This window comes from Colias philodice, chromosome 13 (assembly GCF_061535455.1).
Source record: "Colias philodice isolate Cphi_HAF_F1 chromosome 13, ilColPhil1 Martin Lab GWU primary, whole genome shotgun sequence".
In the NCBI taxonomy this organism is placed as follows: domain Eukaryota; kingdom Metazoa; phylum Arthropoda; class Insecta; order Lepidoptera; family Pieridae; genus Colias; species Colias philodice.
This window is the reverse complement of record NC_143098.1, coordinates 5120596-5137294: the sequence shown is the minus strand read 5'-3', so window position 1 is coordinate 5137294 and position 16699 is coordinate 5120596. Positions and strand designations below refer to the sequence as shown.

Below are 16699 nucleotides of genomic sequence, written 5' to 3'. Positions count from 1 at the left end.
ATTACCAAAGTAATGAGTGCGACGAAAAGGAGTAGACAGAACAAGCCTATCGACCGAACGAAGAGAATAGCTTTCACAATGCAGGAAGTTGAATTTCGTTTTAAGATAGGAGGGGGTCTTAGGGTCAAAAAGGATACGATACAGGAGAAGCAAATAATGCACATTCCGGCGAAGACGAATTGGGAGCCACTTGAGTTTCTTGCGGAAAGAGGAGACGTGGTCGTATTTACGGAGACCAAATACGAACCGAATACCGTAATTCTGAAGTCGCTCAAGTTTGTCTAGTTGCTCAACTGTTAAATCAGGAAAGCATGCATCAGCGTAATCAATAATGGGAAGGAGTAGGGACTGTGCTAACATAATTTTTGTCGGTATGGGTAAGAAGTTACGCAGACGTCGTAGAGAACTAGACGCGGCGTAAAATTTCCGACCAAGTTCTTGAATCTGGTGAGACCAAGATAAAGTTTGATCTAAGTGAATACCTAAGTTTTTAACATGCTTACTAAAAGGTATTATAACACCGTTAATATGTACAGCAGGCAATATACCCCAGTCAACCTCAGATATTTGGTAAGGACTACCAACTACAATAACCTGGCTTTTTGCGGGGTTGATCTTAAGGCCGAATTGATCGCACCAAATGACAATTTTAGCCAGTTCATTGTTAATAAAATGAACAGCATTTGGTAGTTCATCGAGCGTAGAATGGGTATAAATTTGTAAGTCGTCAGCAAACATATGGTAGGGAGAAGTTAATTGAGAAGAGAGATTATTTATGAAAATGGCAAAGAGAAGAGGTGACAAGACGCCACCCTGAGGCACACCGGCGGAAACTGCGCACCAAGTTGACTGTTTTTCATCCAACAAAACACGCTGCCGCCGATCGCCCAGGTAACTTGAAAACCAATCAAGAACTGTCGATGAAAAGTTAATGAGACGAAGCAAACTCAGCAGAATATCATGATTTACCATGTTGAAGGCATTGCTAAAATCAAGAAGTGCTAAAACTGTGAGTTGCTTGCTATCCATACCGTAACGAATGTCATCTGTAACTTTAACAAGTGCAGTGGTCGTACTATGACCAGGACGGAAACCAGACTGATAAGGACTAAGGATATTATTAATGTTAAGGAAAGTGCTAAGCTGGGAATGGATAAGGCGCTCGAGTACTTTGGACAAAAATGGTAGGATGGAAATAGGACGGAAATCGGATAAGTTTGATGGATTAGGTTTTTTGGGGAGGGGAATGATGTGAGCATGATAATATGTACTACATATTATTTCTATGTAAAAATATGATTTCTAAAAATTCGAATGTCGCTGCGACTGCGTTGAGCTGATAAGCGCTGATAGCGTATGCATTTTATTGATGTTAGAAATATTTGCATACGGCAAACATAAGGATTTTTATTTCCTTTAGATAAACAGCGATACTGCAATTGTTTTCATAATATGTGTTATGTTTGAAATGTGATAGAAAACTTAGTTGCTATAGGTATATGTTGTATAGGCTAGTAGGTAATCTTAATTTCTAAACAATACTTGTATGATGTTAATTTTACGAATAATTATTGTCCTTCAGGAAACAGTCCCAGAGTTAACCGAGAGTAGAGATAAAGTGTACTTCACATGTAGGTATTTAAATGACGTCATTAAAGTGACGTACGGTATTGAAAATTGATTTACAAATACAAATATGTATTATAGGTTGATATACGTACATAAGGATATGTACATATTTTTAGTAAAATTGAACACGAGAAGTGGGTCAGATTCAAGTTGTACTGTTTGATGATACACAGACAGACAAGTTGATAGCTGAAGCTTAATAAAAGCTGTAATGTGTGAAACTTGTATTGTTACGCCTGAAAATAGTTGCTTGAAGCCTTCGCAAATATGTTTTCGTATTGCTATAATAATGTTGTTTGAGTGTATGAATATTGAATTAATATGCTCTATTGTTAAAAAGTGATTTGTTACACAAATTAAAAATTAACGAACAAGGGGCGCGGCGACAATACTATTGATTAGGTATAAATAAATAATGTATACCTACCTTTTTTTTTGATAATAAATAATAATAAAATAAACAAAACTCTATAGTATTAAGGGGATTTTAAGCGCTTTTAACCATACCTACGTTAAATACATGTAAAATCTGAAAAATAAAGTAAAATTTTGAAACATTTCAACTTTATCCGTGCGGAAATATGAATGACAAAAATAAAACAATTAACTATATATCCCTAACTGAGTACAATCAATTTGTGATAATAGCCGTACGAGCCTGTGATAAGGGACATAATATTATCAGTATGTAGTGCAATTGACTGCGGTTAACATGTAGACTGGGGTAGAAGCCTTTGAAAATAATGAAAAGATAAAAAAAATCGCAGTCGGATGAAACCCATTAGAAAAGGAGGGGAATATGATAAAAATGTAAGGAAAAATAAATTACGGTCAATTCGAGTTCGGGAAGCGGGAGGGGGGAGCTTTTAAGAGAAAAAAATGGTTTCTCTCGATTTCCGACAAAACTACAAGTCCTATAGAAAAAAGTTCAATCGCAAAGTTGTAGGTAATTAAAAGTTCTACAACTTTTGTATTCACAATTTTTTCACATAACCTAAAAATTTAGGTGAAAAATTCAAAAAACCAAGTTTTTGGTCTTTTATTTCTATCTACTTCAAAATTTATTTTTTTTCTACGAAATTTGGTGGAAACTTACTTTATTATGTCCCAAATACACTGTAATTTATTTGATTGAAAATATTTATTTTTTCGCCTTATTTTGAATTAATACCAAAAAAACAACCTAATTTTCAATCGAAAAGTCACCCGTCAAAATATCAGCTTTTTTCAAAAACTTGGGGTGCCTTTTATTCATTGAAATCTCTACTTTCATATGGTGTAAAAAAAAATAAACACCACTATAGTAAATGTTCTCAGGAAATGCATACAAAGCCTTTGAAAATAATGAAAAGATAAAAAAAATCGCAGTCGGATGAAACCCATTAGAAAAGGAGGGGAATATGATAAAAATGTAAGGAAAAATAAATTACGGTCAATTCGAGTTCGGGAAGCGGGAGGGGGGAGCTTTTAAGAGAAAAAAATGGTTTCTCTCGATTTCCGACAAAACTACAAGTCCTATAGAAAAAAGTTCAATCGCAAAGTTGTAGGTAATTAAAAGTTCTACAACTTTTGTATTCACAATTTTTTCACATAACCTAAAAATTTAGGTGAAAAATTCAAAAAACCAAGTTTTTGGTCTTTTATTTCTATCTACTTCAAAATTTATTTTTTTTCTACGAAATTTGGTGGAAACTTACTTTATTATGTCCCAAATACACTGTAATTTATTTGATTGAAAATATTTATTTTTTCGCCTTATTTTGAATTAATACCAAAAAAACAACCTAATTTTCAATCGAAAAGTCACCCGTCAAAATATCAGCTTTTTTCAAAAACTTGGGGTGCCTTTTATTCATTGAAATCTCTACTTTCATATGGTGTAAAAAAAAATAAACACCACTATAGTAAATGTTCTCAGGAAATGCATACAAACAGTGTGATAATGAGCTTTTACTAAATCAGGCACACTTCTTGAACTCTATATCTTCTCTTGTATCGGCTTTTCGGTAATATTTCAAAAGAAAAATAATTATCTGTTCTAAGTTTAATATTTTACAGCATATTCAAAAGCAAAATGATGTCGATAAAAACATTTCAGGTAGTTCGAGAAGTGTGCCTGATTTAGTAAAAGCTAATTTTCAGACTGTTTGTATGCATTTCCTGAGAACATTTACTATGGTGGTGTTTATTTTTTTACACCAAATGAAAGTAGAGATTTCAACGAATAAAAGGCACCCCAAGTTTTTGAAAAAAGCTGATATTTTGACGGGTGACTTTTCGATTGAAAATTAGGTTGTTTTTTTGGTATTAATTCAAAATAAGGCGAAAAAATAAATATTTTCAATCAAATAAATTACAGTGTATTTGGGACATAATAAAGTAAGTTTCCACCAAATTTCGTAGAAAAAAAATAAATTTTGAAGTAGATAGAAGTAAAAGACCAAAAACTTGGTTTTTTGAATTTTTCACCTAAATTTTTAGGTTATGTGAAAACATTGTGGATACAAAAGTTGTAGAACTTTTAATTACCTACAACTTTGCGATTGAACTTTTTTCTATAGGACTTGTAGTTTTGTCGGAAATCGAGAGAAACCATTTTTTTCTCTTAAAAGCTCCCCCCTCCCGCTTCCCGAACTCGGATTGACCGTAATTTATTTTTCCTTACATTTTTATCATATTCCCCTCCTTTTCTAATGGGTTTCATCCGACTGCGATTTTTTTTTGTTTCAAAAATTATCTACTCTAGTGTAATGATGCATTTGTTTATCAGTAAAAAGGATAACAAAAATAAAATTATGTATTTATTTTAATTCTATCTTTAGTATATTATAGTGGACATGATGTATCATCACAAAATATATTACAAAAAGTACTACGTAGTATCAATTATCATGTATCTATTATAATAATACTTACCTAGAAATTGTCTGTTGTATTGATGTACGAACAAAACTATTTAGTAGTTTACTAGATATATTATTTATTATTTAATAAAAAAAAGATTTATTTTTATGGAAGCTTACGAATAAGTATTTAAAGTTTTTAAAGTGAAACTTTTATTACATCGTCTCGAACTTTTTGGTCTGTGTAGCGCATGTCGCGTGACGGTCGAACCGTACGATAATTATCGTACAAATACGATAATTTTGTGCCTAAGTTTCACTTTTACCGTGGTTTCATAAAACCACACAACATTTTTTTAAAAACTACATTTTTAACCATATTGGCTCTGTAAATATTCATAAATTTAAAAGAATGCTACAGGATATCATTATGCGTAAGTAGGTATGAATTCCGAAAAACAGAAGTCCGTTACTAGGTACTTACTGTAAACTAAACATTAAATAATTGATGTAAGTATGTATATTATGTGATAATAACAGCTCTTATTGCTGAAAGTAACAATGTAACTACACAAAACGAAGTGATACCTACTTAAATTAAACTTTCTTTAAATTCTTTAATTATGCGGCGCTGCAACGTGCTTAATTACCTACTTAAAAATGGCAACGTTGCGGCGCCAATTACTTAAGTTTTTTTCAGTGCGAAATGCGAATATTATGTATTATCAAATGATTCGAACGGAAGCCGGGTGCGCGCATCTCACTGTCGCATCCCGTTCCACTCCTCGCTCCTCCAATCGCCAACGACCTCCGAACGAACGGACCTCCGTACCTCGACATCTTCAGTCGTACTCTGCGCGTCGTCACGTGTGGACGTGTGTCGTTGCTACGTGCGCCAAGTACGCGAGCTTTCGAATTTACCTGTGGATTGTTAGTGTCGTGCTAAAAATTAATTATACACACTAGAACAGTTTTCACACTTCTGGATTTGGCTTTGGAACGTGCATGACCCTACGGACCCCCTTCTCATTCAAGGTTGGTGCCTATACCTTGCAAATAATAATGCGATTGGATGCATACGGAATGTCACTTGTCCGGTCCTTATGATGTTGAACTTGTAAAGGATTGTGATCGGATGATTTATTTCTAACTTGCGTCTCGGTTCATTGACTGTTCCTGCTCGGATTCTTGTTTTAGTATCGCTTCGAAATATCTCAATTGTTTCTTGTTTCTCATCCTTGTATCGATAAATACGGACGCAAAAACTTCTAACCGTAAAACATGAATTTTATTTTGTAATTCTCAAATCTCAATATTTATTTGTCGTTACTATACCGACTAACTTATACCGATGTTGCACACAACACGTTTCTTATCGGAATAGTTTAAGTGATAATATTTATCATTAATTCCAATGAAAATCAAAGGCAAGATAGCATGATTACCTAGGTATATTGTGATAATAAATTTCCCACCATTTAATACCTAATTTGGGTAGGTACCTATGTAATTTACGGTTTGACTAATAAGGACATTTTTGATTGGGTTTATAAAGAAGAATAAATCAATAAGTCTTTCAAATGCCTAGGTACCTATAATAATAAGAAAAGAAAGACCTTGTTGTGGGTAAGTTGGTTCAATAAGAATTTTTTGGTGACTCACTTCACACACGGAATATCCCATTCACGTCATACCTACCTAGGTACCTATATTTTGTAATTTCAACAATTATTATTGAATTTATTTCGTAAAAATAAATTTCAGAAGATTTCCGGCTGTTTACTCAACACTCAAATACCGACATTATTTCATATAAGTAATAATTAGGTATTTTAATCATAGAGTAATTAGGGTGGATAACCGGAATACAATTTAATTTATTAATTTAGTAGGTGAATCTTGACAAAAAATTTACTCTTTCAGTATACCTAGTACCTAATACCTAGTAAGTATATATTATAATTACAGTGCGTGTAGGTAACCCAAAACTCTTATCTGCATACAATTTAATTATTTTTATATGCTGTTCACATACTGTGTAGGATATCAAAATTATCAGTACGATAAACAACAGATGTCTAACAGATAACGTAATCTACGCAGGAGTAGGTATAGAAAATATATTAGGTATATTACCTTTAAATTCTAGCTACAAAACATTTACCTGTTTCCTGGATGTGGTATTCACAAAGAATTACCAGTGACAGAAAGGACAAAAAATTAATCTCCGTATCTACAAAGGCCACATACTGAATATCACATAAAAACTGCCATACAGGGAACAGACAATTAAATGAATGAACAATTAATTTCACCAACAAAGAGCTTTATGAGCTTGTTAGTCATTAAACATAGCAAAGGTATGATGCGTCGGCGCATAATGTGGCAAGCTCAGATAATATAATACGATGTAGTGGCAAGGCATTTGTAGAGGTCGACGGCAAGTCAAGGGAAAACGCTTGCCATTTGCATATAGTGATTGGTAATGTACATTAGAAGATATGTTTCGAAACATATTATCATTTACACCTGTTTTCTGTATATTTAACTTTTTGTCATCCAATATTGTGCATTCCAAATAAATGGGTTTGTAAATGCCCTGAGAGGTAATGATGGTTTTATCCGATGCGGCTGTTTGTTAGAGTTAAAATAAATTTGCCTTTATAATAGGAGAAGTCGATAGTCGATATATAAATAGTTATAATTAACATTTTCGATAAAATATTAAAGTAATCATAATAAATCTGTCTCACTGTAAATAAGAAATAACGGCTAAGTAAGAAGCTGATACTAATTCTAAATCTGAATATTATAGGAATCAATGCGTCTCAATAAAATTTCATCATAATATATAAAATACATGTTCAACCGGTAGACGTTTCACCTTACTCCACCTTGTCGCCAATTCACGAACAGTTCAATATTATCCGCTAGTCATGTTCCGAAACAACTTGGTCATATTTGTAGAAACGGAGCTGGAGGGAAGAAGAAAGTTGTAAATAGTTTTCAAGTTCCCGGAACCACGGTATTCGGAAGCCTTGAAAATGTTTAAAGCTATTAAGAAGGTGGAAGCGTCCGGTGACTCGCCGACTCCTGTCAATGGCTTTCCGCTCACGGATGGAAGTTATCAAAACTCATTAACTCTGAAGGCCCTATCAAATGCGGAAAGATTCATACCTATAATGAACAATCACGATTGAAAACAAAATTCGCAATATTACCGCCAGAAAATATTTATCAAAAGATTTCCTAAGATGTTACTTGTCTGATTAATTAATGTAAAAATATTGCTTCGTGAATATCTGAGCATTTAAAATATTCACCGTATTTCTAGTATAATTATTAGACAATCATATATCAGCATGGGTTTTACTTTCAACACTGGTGTTTGCATTATTCATTAAAGTGGGTAATGAAAAATGTAATGGGTAAATGTTTTTTTATTGCCCTGTTGTTAGTTATGCTCACATAAATTAGTCGTTAATGAAGTACGTTTCCTTCATAATAGCACATCTTAAATTACCTTTAGAAATACCGCGTACCATATTATAATTTTGGTGTGTAATAGCTGAAGTTTGCGTAATCAGCAGAATTTCGAGTATGCCGCTTAATTTGGGCGCGCTTTGTTTAAGCGGCAATCAAAATTATGCATACCGGCGATCATATTTCTCGAATGTCAACTCGGTATTAGGAGGAGGTTTTGTTTTGGATCCTGCAGCTGTAAGGCCGTATTGTGGACGCGCTTTATACGATCGTAAATTTGCCTCAACAGTCGAGGTGTTTAATTATAGCCATACAATGCGTCTTATAACTTGTACTTAGGTGTTTGGAGTTCGCGTGTTAAAACCCCAGACGTTCTAATCTGTTGGAGCGGAGACTGTTTTGAAACTACAGTTTAATGTATTACGTGTCTGGGTTATACTGATGAAGTATCTAAAAGTTAGCTAACTAATTGGTAAGGGTCGAAAATTGGAGATTTAGTTTTTTACAAAATGATACAAAAAAAAAACACCATACAGACAGAGCGTTGTAGTCCATAATTTGATCGTTCACTTAATTTTTATTAGGAAACGACACAGACCTCAGTCCTGGAATTGATTATCGTCAATAAAGTTGACGAGATATTCATAAATTTTATATTGAGACAAATAGTACCTATGTGTCTTACAGTACAGTATGTTAATTCAACAACACCGTGACTACACTATCCATTTTTCAAGGATTCTACCTCTTTAACTTGATGTAAAAACTTCCTCGGTTCTTTTTCTTCATTACAATATGAAAATTACAATCGTCCGCGTCTAATTAAGGCAAATGACGCAATTTTTTGTCCCGCTCTTTTATAATTGTTTCAAACGTTTCCGTTCCACCCGGAAAGATCGTCGTGGGAACACGTGGAAATAGGTGTATTAGTTACCTGTTCCATTGCTTCCATGGAAGTAATTATTATGTCAAAATAATCGCTACTTGCTCTTGATGTCATTATATCAATTTCTTCGCGTTTCGCTTTATCCGTGTGAAACAAAGGTAATGTAAATAATAAACACCATATTATTGTGTTTGTCAATTGTAGACCGTACATATTTTCACGTTAAAACTCCGATAGTCACTTTGTCATTGGTTATAGGTTCCTACCGAATTAGTTCTATCAAATATATTGTGTAAATAACGATAAAAAAACAACGTACGCAATTAAAAAATACCTCAAAATTGTTTAATGTAAATTCTGTTTGGCTGGAAATTACTCGATTTGCGGCGACTGCAGTAGCTTCATGTGAGCGTGTTTTATTTTTATAGGCTACGTTTCCTGGCTCTTATCGTATGCTAAAGTTTTTTGGTTGTCTAATTACACATTCTACAGGTTTTTTGTTAGTCAAATGTTGTAAGGTTCGCTCGAATGAATTTTAGTTACATGTGGATTATCCCCTGGTATGCGCTTTGCTTTAGATCTTTCTGCAATCTGCATAGATAGGAACTTGCACAATTTAAACGTTGCCTTGTACTGACTAAATTTTCCTCTTTAATAAAATATATGTAGCACCTACTATTCTGCAGGTCATAATGGTCTAGAAAAAAGAATGAAGAGAATATCAGGTAGGTACCTACATTTATTTCAGTCGTTAAATATAAACCAAATCATTATGAATAACATTTAATATTCTGATAGACTGTATAACAATTTTATGATAAGCGCTAAATTATCGAAAATGTAATTGCTGAAACTAATATGTGTGAAATGATAACGTTATAAACTGTACGAAGGTCTAACTATGAAATGTGTTTTGTTTCATTGAATTTTTATACGTGCATGAATATTTGTATATATTATATATTTGCTGTGGTGTTTGGCGGTTTATTAATATTGTAAGATTTATTGGGTCTAGGAAAATATTAATACATATTATGAAATTTCTTGCTGTGTGATTGTATGTGATTGAGCCGATCTGAATAAATTATTTATACTCCGAATATTGGATTCACGGAAACTATATGAACTTTTTATTGTATAAATTAGATTAAAAAAATAAACCAACCTAGGACACAGATATATCATGCAAACTAGAATAAGACTTTCTTCATATAACTTTCATTTTTATATGTTCCTATTAAAATAGGATAAATGCTATGGTATAAAGCGAAAATTAAGTAACGGTCGTTGTGAAGATTTCATAAACAAAGCGTGGTAGAACGTGTTTGTCTAAAAATATTGGCTATCGTGTATAAACCCATTCGAAAGTGGTTGGACAGCGAATATTGTTTGAAAGTTTTCCCGTCGCTTTATGTAGACTTTAATGCTATAGACTATAGAATAACCTTTAGAGCGAGCGCGCACGAGCAACTTTGTCTCCGCAACTATTTTGTCTCCGCAACTATTTTGTCTCTTCACCCATGGGCTAGTATGAAAGTGCGCGCACGTAGCGACGCAACTCCCCATACAAATTGATGGGAGAGACAAAATAGTTGCGGAGACAAAGTTGCTCGTGCGCGCTCGCTCTTACTTTCAACGCTGTTTCTAGACAGTTCAGACGTTATTTTAAAGATGCGTCGTTCAGATGAGCGGCGGTAAGCAACTAATAAAGTTAAGACGATACACAAAAAAAAATCCACTGCTTGGCGGGCGGAGTCTAATAGCTCGCTATCGCGAACGCGGGTGTGCGCGAAGTCATTCTTGCATACTCGCCGCGCTGCCGCTGGCCGACTCGGCACAAACATGTATGGAGTCGTCATACAGTTATAATATTGTTATACATATATATTTAATTGTTGATTTATTGGTTTTATTTTCTTGCTTATAAACACAAAATTATCTTCTTTTTAAGAACTACTTAGACATTATTAATAATTATTAATTATTATTATTTCGTAATGTTTACTTTATTACAAAATAATACAGGTTATAAATAATCTTTAAAATAACAAAAAATATTGTTACTCTGAAAAAATGAAAACGTACCTAATTACGCGGACTACTGAATTGATAGAATTTGATGCTGACGTAGCTATATTACATCATGCCCAGAAATGAAAGGTACTATTTCTGAAAGAAGTTATAAACCCTAATTCTTCTCAGTCAAAGTCAAGAGTGGAAGATATCGCTAATACAGTAAAACTGATGCGAAACTTTGGATGTTAATTTGTATATTTTTTTGTTAGTTGTTACTTAATCACGTCAAGACTACATTACCAATTTTGATAAAATATAGCTAATTGCCTGGATTTACACATAGGATACTTTTTATCCGAACTGAACACTTCTGTGGGATAAAACAGGATTCACGATATAACCTAATACCACGCGGGCAAAGCCGCGGTCGGAATGATATTTTTTTAAGTAAAAAAATTGTTTAAAAAAAACACAAAATATATTGACGCATGTATTTATTTTTTGCACTCTATTATAATTGTAATTATTCATTACAAATAATCAAAATAAAATAGCCAGAACAAAGTTAGGCCCTGGTAGGATAGGTAGGCAGGTACAGCAATGTGAGACGAACACTGGCTTATTTATACCAATAATAATGTATTATAAACATTAAATTAAGTTTACTTTCTAACAACAAAAATACATAATATTAGCTAATGTGAAAACGAATCAACCAATCATCCCACAACAATGAAATGTGCACACAAATATTCATCCAAATCGGTTCATGTGATTAGGAGGAGTGACTGCAGCGCCATCCTCCGGGCCCAATTGTGTTTCCAGATCACCCAGGAACTCAATTTAATATACTTACACAAAATTTTTCGAAATGAAAACTCACATTACTATGTAAATATTAATATAAACCGGTTTTAGTACTAAGCAATTTCCCGCACAGGTGTAGTAAGTATAAATGAAATAAATATCAACATCAAATTCTTTATACAACATACTTATCTACCACTTACTAAGAAATTCTTGAAATTTTTTCGTATTTTTTTAAATTATAATACTACTCCAACGAGCTCCTGTTCCATAATTCCATATTACGTCCACCATACTTCCACTAAGTTCACCATGATTTTTTATTTCTTTGCACTTTGTTGCTTTTTGCTAAAAATGGAATCATGCGATAAAACCAGTAGAGCGTTGATAACATACATTTTTGACTGAATAAAGGTACTTACACTACGGCCGACGTAACTTGGCGGGCCTGAACTTCGCGCAGAAGGCTGCGCACGAACGTTTTTTAGGAACGAAATGGTGGCATGAGGCGGCGTGCGCGGGGCGGAGATCTAGGCTAGGGATTGACTCTATGTAAACACAATCATCCCTTTATTCGAACGAATATCGCAATCGATTTTTATCGATTTGAAATTTATTGATTTTTGTTTATATGAGATACTGAACGAAATAGCTTTACAAATTTATTGAATTTTGTCGTTAGTAAAAGAGATTTCGAGTTTAATAGCAAAAAAAAACTAATAACATTTTATTTTCATGGTTGTAAGACATGATTTAGTTAAATATCATTTATTTATAAACGACCACTACAATAAGGACTGATTGAGAATATTTGAAACCTATTATAAAATTAAATATAAATATATTTCACAATTCAATTTCAATCGATTTGAAAAAAAAATCGATTAATCAATATCCTCAGACACGCATAGTGGACATCCCTTTTTGTTTACGTCGTATAACTTCGTGCATATTCGGCAATTCTCGGTACGCAATTATGTATCTCAGTCACACGTTAACATTGGTGTCGTGTTCGTGTCGCTATCTCTGTCTTGAGTACAGGCGGTTACAAAAGTTTTCGTTGAGTTGATCGTTATTATTTGTTATTAACTTATTATTATATTGTTGAGTGTTAAGTTTAAATTTGTTCGTGTTTAAGTTTGTTTTAGTGATAATTTGGAATATTCTACTTGGAATTTTGTATTATTCGGGAACAAAGATGCCACCAAAGCATAATATGGTTTTAAATCGCCAGGCGAGAAAAATAATATTCGATTTAACGCAGTATTTTAAAAAAGAAAAAGAAGAAGGCGTAAAAAATGTTGACAAAGTTTTTTTAAGAGTTGCTGAGTGAATCCTGAATTCAATAGGTTATTTTTATTGCTTTATTTCTCATAGCGTTTTGATATTTATTTTATTTGTACTTGGTCTCTGTATAAGGAAATTTTTATTCGAATTTCAGTTTAAAAGAAATAAATGCCTATAACACTTTTTTTTACGAGTGTACATGCGCAAAAGTTCGTAGAGGCTATGTTCAGGCCCGCCAAGTTACGTTGGTCGTATTGTACGAAGGAGTGGGTTCACATTGTGAACAATCAGTGGGTTTATTTTCCTTCTGGATTCCAGATTTCTGAAAAGATTATTTATGCTATAAATGAAAAAATCTTACACATTCGTTATGTACTTAAAACAGGGGTACATATCAAACATCGTCTATAATACAATTATCATCAAATTTAAAATAAAACCAACTTACTTCATTAATTTGTTCCAATTGTAAGCATTCTTTTTCCTCCAACCTTTATGTTTCTTCTTCTTATTTTCTTTATTGTCCCCATTTGTCTCATTTTGTTATCGTGTTGTCACCCTTTTTTACGATTGCGCAAGCGACACAAGTTCCCCGTGTGACGGCCGTAGCGGGAATGACTCGTGCAGCGATCGGGGTAGGAAGGTACAGGGCGGCTCTCGCTATATTGGCTGGTCAGGCGCTAATTTCAAGTATTTCTTGTTTATTTCAAAACCATCGCATATTTCAAAATTCTAACACGGTAGACGTATAGGTTGTATATTTTATAGTTAATATCCAAAAAGTCGTAACTTTACGTTTGTTATTTTGAAGATGCCAGAGATTAAAAAAAAATAACAATGAGAACTTTGTATTTTTTTTCTATCGAGAAAATATCATGGAATCATGTTTCTAAAACGGTAGACGTATTGTGTTACTATTGAACTTTCTTGTCAAGAATTTTCATCACGACAACTTTAATAATATAAAAATTACGAAGGTTTAAAAAGGGCCGTAAATGTTAGAAAAATTAATTCATCACCTTAAGGAGTTGCGTTTAATTAAGTGGGGAAAGGGCAGAGATGCTGGATACTATCTGACCTCTAGCATTGATTTTATTTAACGAGATTTTCTGTTGTACTGTATTTAGCTTATTTGGATAAATTTATCCAAGGATAATCTTCACTTTTCAAATTGTTATCTTCTCGGAAAAGTTCATTTTTTCCATATAAGAACATATGGCAATCATTTTATTGTTCTTGTAGGTTAAATTCCGGTTGAATTAAGGTCGTACAACCTTTAGTAATATTATTATTAGGCAAATTTTAATACCGATATGTGATTTTAATAATCTGATATTTTATCTAACAATGCCTAGTTCCTAAATAGATTATTTGAGCACAACTTCGCAGAAGTAATGCATCAAAAATAGAATTTATGGAACCAGCCTATATTCGTAGTGCGGCAACAAACTCGCCAAACAAGCTGGCCAATGAATGGCCATTGTTGTTTCACCATTATCGTCACCGCGCGTAATCGTGTGCTGTAAACTTCCGATGTAGATTAATGTGAGGGCATCGCAAAAGGGAAATTGCCCCCGTATTGTGGCAACAACGAAATCACGATTATATGTCCTACATCATTGCGATAAGGGTGTAAATGGTAAAGCAGCATTGCACAAATATATGCGGGAGAATGTTTGTCGCGGTTTTCCTTTTTTTAGCAATTTAAAATACCACCACATTTTGACCGATTGGTCTTAATTAACTGCTTGACAAATTATCCATCTTTGTAAAGTTGATTGATCGATTCTAGACTGCCATATTGCCTCTTTCAGTTTTACGTTTTTCCTCAAATATCTAACTATTAGAAGAAGCTTAAAGCTCATTATAGTTAATGATAAGTAGGAAATATTATTAGTAGGACCATTTAATAATAAAGCTTTTGGAGTACCTACGTCAATAAATATGGCTAATACGTATTTAAGGAGATAGATCGTTCTGAAAGATTTTAAGTAGGTAGTAATGTGGTATTGTTTATTAATAATAATTGAAGAACAACAAAATTACTAATTGGTATCTTTTGCTTATTGTGGTTTTCCTATAAACTTACATCTTCAATAAAAAAATTTAATGAGAACTTTAACGTCACGACATTGGTTCTAAAAAGAGAAGTATACAGTCACGCATGGTGGATCTTTTTATTTGTTTTATTATATTTTTCTCAAGCGTTGCTATCATTACGATATTTATAGAATCTTCAAGGTCGATCAAGTAGTTCGTTTACCCTGAATATAAACTATTTTCTATAAAAACTGGTTAAATATTACTGCAATCGCAACCAGCTGACGCCTCGATAGTTGCTTTAATAGCCTGCGCGACTAGGGTTTTATGCATTTCAAATTAATAATTTAAATACTGCTATTATATATGCATTTAAATTTATAGTTTCTTAATAAATAGCTTCGCTTTGCTAACAGGTTTGTAAAGAAAAAAAATATAAGAACAGTGTGCTAATGTGGTATGGGATGTTTTTTGTTTAAATGTTAATGTTTTGAAACTATAATATTAATATAGCGAAGTTCTTGGAGTAAACATTATCCGAAATTCAATAATGTGGTTAGTTTGTAAGTGGAGTGATGACGCATCTGGCGGGTGTAACCTATACGTTTCCTTGTTCATTGAGATTCAAATAATTTTGTGACCGATATACTGAGTGTCTCAATTTTCCTCAAAGTAAGAAGTAGAAGTAAGAAAGCATATTTGTCTTACCGAATTTTAAAAATACGTGTGGCACCCGGGGACTGCCGCGGTAAAGCTATTGCATGCTATGCCTTCAAGCCACACCTCCGTGCCCGTAGGAGTGCGTGAGGTTTTTTCGTTACAGAATTTCTGGATTCAGTCCCCGCGCTCAAGGCCCGCGATAGAAGCAATGCAATAGCTTAATCTATACTAATATTATAAAGAGGAAAAGTTTGTAAGTATGTATGTAAGTATGTATGTATGTATGGTTTTCACGCAAAAACTACTGGACCGATTTCAAAAATTCTTTCACCATTAGAAAGCTGCATCTTTACTGAGCAACATAGGCTATATTGCATTTTCAAAAAAATTAGAGATCCTTACCAAAAATGCAATAATGTAACCCAAGGTGTAAAAAAATCCTCAATAAAACTTCTGTCATCGCGTGCGCTGCGGAATCTATTGAAGATAGAACAAAAAAATGTTCTACAGTATTATAGAATGGATCAATATCTACAAGAAAGTCCGCGATACCTTAAGTCCATCTTCAGTAGTTATGTTACTACAACAACTTTTTTACGTTTTCAAAGTAAATAGAAGTGCCGACAGTAATCAAACCATGTTATCCATACACATATATTAATCCTTATCCCATTAAATGATGTTTTATTATAGACTGTTTCAATACCAGCAAAATACTTTTTAAATGAAAAGAATTGGATATTCCATTCAAAAGATATAACGAATTTAAAAGTGTCAATCTACAGAAAATAGTAGGTATACTGTTCGAGCAGGCCGTAGTGCGGGGGTCACGGAGGAATTCTACCAATATGCGTCTTGACGGAACACAGTGGGGTTTTGGTCGGTAGGAATCCGACATAACCCACGGCCCCTCCCCTGGAGGCCGTGGGTATCTATGAAAGATTTCCCCACTAAAACAAAAAAAAAAGGCCGTAGTGCGGGACGGGGTAAAGGTGATTTTCATGTCCGACCTATAGTAGACTTTTCACTGTAAAGATATCGCTATCTA

General features: G+C 33.5%; 1 protein-coding gene and 1 long non-coding RNA gene across 4 annotated transcripts in view; one reads left to right on the top strand and one right to left on the bottom strand.

Moving 5' to 3' along the window:
• The first annotated feature begins 5308 nt into the window (after nucleotides 1–5308).
• Pgant9 (polypeptide N-acetylgalactosaminyltransferase 9) overlaps nucleotides 5309–16699 on the top strand; it is a 110576-nt gene continuing 99185 nt past the window's right edge. For 2 of the 3 annotated variants that reach the window (XM_089702388.1, XM_089702387.1), the window contains exon 1: nucleotides 5309–5507. The gene's annotated coding sequence lies outside the window, so the exon portion shown is untranslated. The remainder of the gene's footprint in view (nucleotides 5508–16699) is intronic. The other variant, XM_089702389.1, reaches the window with a different exon arrangement.
• On the bottom strand, nucleotides 11934–13933 carry LOC149483354 (uncharacterized). The gene is made up of 3 exons (XR_016316483.1): nucleotides 13400–13933; nucleotides 13212–13273; nucleotides 11934–12012 (listed from the first exon to the last, which is right to left on the bottom strand). It is a non-coding gene; the product is annotated as an uncharacterized LOC149483354 (long non-coding RNA).